Raw genomic sequence first — 6,365 nt, 5'->3', positions numbered from 1 at the left:
ACTCCATTGTATGCTCTTGCCTCCTTTGTCAAATATTAATAGAGCATAATGGCTTGGGCTGATTTCTGGGTTCTCTGTTCTGTTCCATTGATCTATATGCCTGTTCCTGTGCCAGTACCAGGCTTTTTTTTTATTACAATGGCTTTATAGTATAATTTGATATCCAGTACTGTGATCCCTCCAACTTTGTTTTTCTTTCTCAAGATTGCAGTGGCCATTTGGGATCTTTTTTGGTTCCATTATAAATTTTTGGAGTATTTGTTCTAGATCTGTGAAATATGCCATTGGTATTTTAATGAGGATTGCATTGAATGTATAGATTGCTTTGGGTAGTATGGACATTGTAATAATCATTTTACTAATCCATGAACATGGTATAACTTTCACATGTGTATATCCTCCTCTATCTCTTTTTTCAACATCTTGTAGTTTTTCAAGTACAGGTCTTTTACCTCCTTGGTTAAATTTATTTCTAAGTATCTTAATATTTTGTTCCTAAGATAAATTATTTTAGTTTCTCTTTCTGAGAGTTTATTATTGGTGTATAAAATGCCATTGATTTCTGGGTGTTAATTTTGTATCCTGCTACATTGCCAAATTCATTTATTAAATCTAGTCATTTTTTGGTGGAGTCTTTAGGATTTTCTTCGTACAATATAATGTCATCTGTGAATAATGACCATTTTACATCCTCCTTTCCAATTTGGATGCCTTTTATATTTTCTTCTTGACTGATCCCTGTGGCTAGAATTCCAGTGCTATGTTGAATAAGAGTGGTGAGAGCAGACATCTCTGTCTTGTTCCTGTTCATAAGGGACATGCTTTTAGATTTTGCCCATTGAGTGTGATGTTGCCTGTAGTTTGTCATATATAGCCTTTATTATGTTGAGGTAAGACCCCTCTATTCTCACTTTGCTAAGAGTTTTTATCCAAAAAAATGGGTGTTGATTTTGTCTAATGCTTGTTCTGCATCTATTGATATGATAATATCATTTTTATCTTATTTATTGGATATATTGCATTTATTGATATGACTATTATACCAGCTTTTTTTCCTTAACATTTTTAATGAAAATTTTCAAATATACAGCAAAATTGAAAGAATTTTACAGTCTATATCCATATATCCACCATCTAGATTTTGCCATTAATAGTTTATGATAGTTGCTGTATCACGTGTCTATCTATCCATTCCATTGTCCATCCATTATCCATCTTATTTTTTAAAGCATTTCAAGTAAATTGCAGACATCAGTATATTTCTCCCTAAATACTTCAGCATGCACATCATGAACTCATTAACTAGAGTCCAGTATTTGTTTAGTATTTTTCTTTTAGGTAAAATGTACATGGAATGAAACACCCAGATCTTAAGTGACCTTTCTTTGAGATACCTTTGTAACTCAAGCATCTGTAAGCATAAATTAATTACCAGCATCTCACAAAGTTTCCTCATGCTCTTCCTAGATAGTTCCCACCCCCACCTCGCAACCACCATTCTGGTTTTTCCCCACCAAAGATTATTTTCGTCTGTTTTAGAATTTCATACAAGTGAAACTGGTAGTATTTGCTCTTTTGTGTAAGGTTTCTTTCATCTAGCGTTATACCTTTTTTAAAAAATATATATATTTTTATTGATTTCAGAGTGGAAGGGAGAGGGAGCGAGAGATAGAAACATCAATGATGAGAGAGAATCATTGATTGGTTGCCTCCTGCACACCCCCTACTGGGAATCGAGCCTGCAACCCCAGGCATGTGCCCTTGACCGGAATTGAACCTGGAATTGAACCTATCCACTGAGCCAAACCAGCCAGGGCCCAGCGTTATACGTTTGAGATCCACCCATGTAGTTGATTGTGTTTATAGCCCGTTCCTTTTTACTGCTAAGTAGTATGCCATTGCATGAATGCCCAGGTTGTTTATCCATTCTCCTGTGGATGGATACCTGGATTGTTTCCAGTTTGGGACTATTATGAATAAATCTACTCTGGACCTGTAATGTACTTTAAAAAATAAAACTTTTATTTCTTCACACAGCTTTAGATTTACAGAGAAAATGAAAAGATAGTGCAGAGATTTCCCATATACCCAACATCCAGTTTCCCCTATTATTAACATCTTACACTCAATATCTTTTTTAAAGCTCCCTTTGGCTTAATGGATTGCTGTTGGGGAAGACTGCAAATACAGTGCTACCCGTAAATACCCATAATGGGAAATCATTTTTGTTGTTCCTTTGAGATTATTGACCCAGGATTTATTTTGTCAAATAAGTCGGAGTCATGAATGCCTAATTGTTGGCCTGTATCCATTCCTGGGAGTCTTACCTAAGGAAGGATTCAGGGTCAGGTCCTGGGTCCGTAGGTGAGGGTTGATAGGGCTTATGTCGTCACTGCACTAGCAAATGATCACCCCACCACCCCAACTTCTGTCTTCTTCACTTCCTGGCTTTCCTGTCACCCCCAACAAATCCTCAATAAGACTGTAAGACTTTTTCCCAAAGTGCAGCTTATGATTATAACAATAATTAATATTTATGTTGCACTTGCCAGTCTATAAAACTTTCTAACATCCATTTCTTCTTAATTTCAATCTAGTGAGGTATCTATATACTTACAAAGGAAATACTGAAGCTTGAAAAGATTAATTTACTTCTCCAAAGTCACACTACTGGTGATTATTGGTCTAGGGCTGTGGTCAGCAAACCGTGGCTCGAGAGCCACATGCGGCTCTTTGGCCCCTTGAGTGTGGCTCTTCCACAAAATACCACGTGCGGGCGCGCACGTATAGTGCGATTGAAACTTCGTGGCCCATGCGCAGAAGTCGGTATTTTGTAGAAGAGCCAGTATTTTGTGGAAGAGCCACACTCAAGGGGCCAAAGAGCCGCATGTGGCTCTCGAGCCACGGTTTGCTGACCACAGCCCTAGACCAATAATCACCAGTAGTGTGACTTTGGAGAAGTAAATTAATCTTTTCAAGCTTCAGTATTTCCTTTGTAAGTATATAGATACCTCACTAGATTGAAATTAAGAAGAAATGGATGTTAGAAAGTTTTATAGACTGGCAAGTGCAACATAAATATTAATTATTGTTATAATCATAAGCTGCACTTTGGGAAAAAGTCTTACAGTCTTATTGAGGATTTGTTGGGGGTGACAGGAAAGCCAGGAAGTGAAGAAGACAGAAGTTGGGGTGGTGGGGTGATCATTTGCTAGTGCAGTGACGACATAAGCCCTATCAACCCCGGAACTGGAGTTCAGAGCAGTCGGGAGCTTGAGACTCCCTCCCGATTGAAAAAGACAACCACGTCCTCAGTTGCCAGCCCTTTCCTCATGCACCTCCATACCTCTGCACTTTACTTCCGCACCTCCTCTGAGTCTCAGTGTGCTTTTCTCTTTCCTTCTAGTTGTAGAATTTCCATTCAGCCAGCCTTCCTGTGGTTCTAGATGATGTCCTTTTTGTCTTTTAATTGTATTTTTGAAGTGGTTGTGCGAGGCAGCAATTTCCGGTGTTTACTTATGCCACCATCTTGGTTTCTGTTATTATACTAGCTTTGCATCCCTGGAATAAATCCCACTTGGTTATGATGGATAATCTTTTTAAATTATTGCTGGATCCAATTTGCTAATATTTTGTTGAGGATTTTAGCATCTATGTTCGTCAGGGATATTGACCTGTAATTTTCTTTCTTTGTAATATTTTATCTGGTTTTGGAATTAGGATAATGCTGGCCTCATTAAAAGAGCTTAGAAGTGTCCCTTCCTCTTCAGTTTTTTGGGAAGAGTTTGAGGAGGATAGGTTCCTCTTTGAATATTTGGTAAAACTCCCCTGTGAAGCCATCAAGTCCAGGAGTTTGTGGAAGGGAGAGGGATAGAGAGATAGACACATTGACAAGAAACATCATTTGGCTGCCTCCTGCATGCCCCTTACTGGGGATCGAATCCACCACCTGGGTTATGTGCCCTAACTAGGAATCGAACCAGTGACCCATTGGTCGACACTCAACCACTGAGCAACACTGGCTGGGCAGGAGTTGTTTTTATTATTACTGCTTCAATTTCATTAGTTGTTATTGGTCTATTCAGATTTTGATTCTTCCTCAGTCAGTTTTGGAAGATTGTATGTTTCTAAGAATTTGTCCATTTCACCCAGGTTGTCCACTTTGTTGGCATATAGTTTTTTGTAATAATTTTTTACAATCCTTTGTATTTCTGTGGTGTCAATTGTTACTTCACCTCTTCCATTTTTAATTTTATATATTTGGATCCTCTCCCTTTGCTTCTTTTTTTACTTTTTAAATATGTTTTTATTGGTTTTTAGAGAAAGAGGGAGTGAGAGGAATAGAGAGATAGAAACATTGATGAGAGAAAAACATCATCAATCGGCTGCCTCCTGTATGCCCCTTAATAAGGATTAAGCTCATAACCTGGGCATGTGCCATGACCAGGAATCATGCCAGTGCCCTCTTGGTTCATGGGTTGATGCTCAACTACTGAGCCACACCAGCCAGGCGCTCTTTGTTTCCTGATGAGTCTGGCTAGCAGTTTATCAATATTGTTTATCCTTTCAAAGCACCAGTTCCTGGTTTCATTGATCTTTTGTATTGTTTTTTACTAGTCTCTATGTCTTTATTGTTTCCCTTGATCCAGCTAACTCTTAGGGCAAAGGTTCCACACCCAAAGAGGCAAGCCAACAGGACCAGAGACTACTACCTTACTCAGCACCCTGCTCTTAAAGCAGAGGTGTCACTCAGAGAAAGGCGGTCCACTGTCCCCCCCAAAGCTCTGGAGCAGTGGCTCAGAGATTTTTCCCGGGGTGGCGGGGGAAGGCACTCCATAAGAACAGAGAGCTTTAAGGATTTCTCAAAAGGAACTGTACCTGAAAAAGTGTGTGGGGAAGCTCCAGTCAAAGAGTGCTCTTGAAAATAATGGAGACTTTGGAGGTAAACAAGTAAGAGGAGGATAGATTACCAGAGAGAACCATGGAAAGAAGCATCTAATAAGAGCTTCACTGGGGTCAGAACAAACCTCAAAGATTTTCCTCAAAGACTACCCCTTCAAAAAGGTCTGAATTTAATTGGTTCAGACTGTAGAACAGTGGTTCTCAACCTTGGCTACACATTAGAATAATCTGGGAATCTTTTTAAAATCCTGATTTCTGGGCCTCATCCTCCAGAAATTCTGTTTCTTTATGGTGGATGAGGCCCAGAAATCAGGATTTTAAAAAGATTCCTAGGTGATTCTAATGTGCAGCCAAGGTTGAGAACCACTGCTGTAGAACAACATATGCTTTTGGCCACTGCTGAAAACAATAGAGTAATCATCATTCCATTAATGAAGCCTAAAAGTTGGGTGTAATACCAGCAGTCAGAACTCTTAATAGAGGTACCACCTCATACCTGTCTGAATGGCTATCATCAACAAACGACAAGTGTTGGACAAGTGTTGGCAAGGATATGGAGAAAAGGGAACTCTGGTACACTGCTGGTGGGAATGCGGACTAGTGCAGCCTCTGGAAAGCGGTATGGAATTTCCTCAAAAAATTAAAAATGGAACTCCCGTTTGACCCAGTGATCCCACTTCTAGGAATATATCCCAAGAAATCAAAAACACTCATCAGAAAGGATATATGCACCCCTATGTTCAAAGCAGCACAATTTACAATAACCAAGATTTGGAAACAGCCTGAGTGCTCATCAGCAGATGAGTGGATTAAAAAACTGGTACACCTACACAATGGAATACTGTACAGCTGTAAAAAAGAAAGAACTCTTACCATTTGCAACAGCATGGATGGACCTGGAGAGCATTATGCTAAGCAAAATAAGCCAGTCAGAGAAAGATAAGTATCACATGATCTCACTCATATGTGAAATCTAATGAACAACATAAACTGATGAATAAGAGTAGACCCAGAGACATAGAAACATGGAACGGACTAGTCCGTCAAACCTCAGAGGGAAGGCAAGGGAGAGTGGGGGGTGGGGAAGAGATCAAACAATGAACTCATATGTGTATATGCATAAGCCATAGACACAGACACTAGAGTGGTGAAGGCAGGGGGCGGGGGAGGGGAGGTCGGAGAAGTCAATGGGAGAAAAGGGGGATACATGTAATACTTTCAACAATAAAGATTTTTTAAAATGAATAAATAACAGTTAACCAAGAACCCTTTAACCAGCAAACTTATCTTTCAAAAATGAAGGTGAAGTGAAGACATTACCACATAAATAAAACCTAAGAGAATGTATTGCTAGCTGACCTGCCTATAAGAAATACTAAAGGAAATTCTCTTTTTAATTTTACTTTAGGGTTAAAATATTACAAACAGTAGTACATATATCTCCTTTTTCCCCCATTGACCTT

The sequence above is a fragment of the Myotis brandtii genome, unplaced genomic scaffold (assembly GCF_000412655.1).
Source record: "Myotis brandtii unplaced genomic scaffold, ASM41265v1 scaffold942, whole genome shotgun sequence".
NCBI classification, from domain to species: Eukaryota; Metazoa; Chordata; class Mammalia; order Chiroptera; family Vespertilionidae; genus Myotis; species Myotis brandtii.
The sequence above is the reverse complement of the archived record's forward strand: the minus strand, read 5'-3'. Positions refer to the sequence as shown.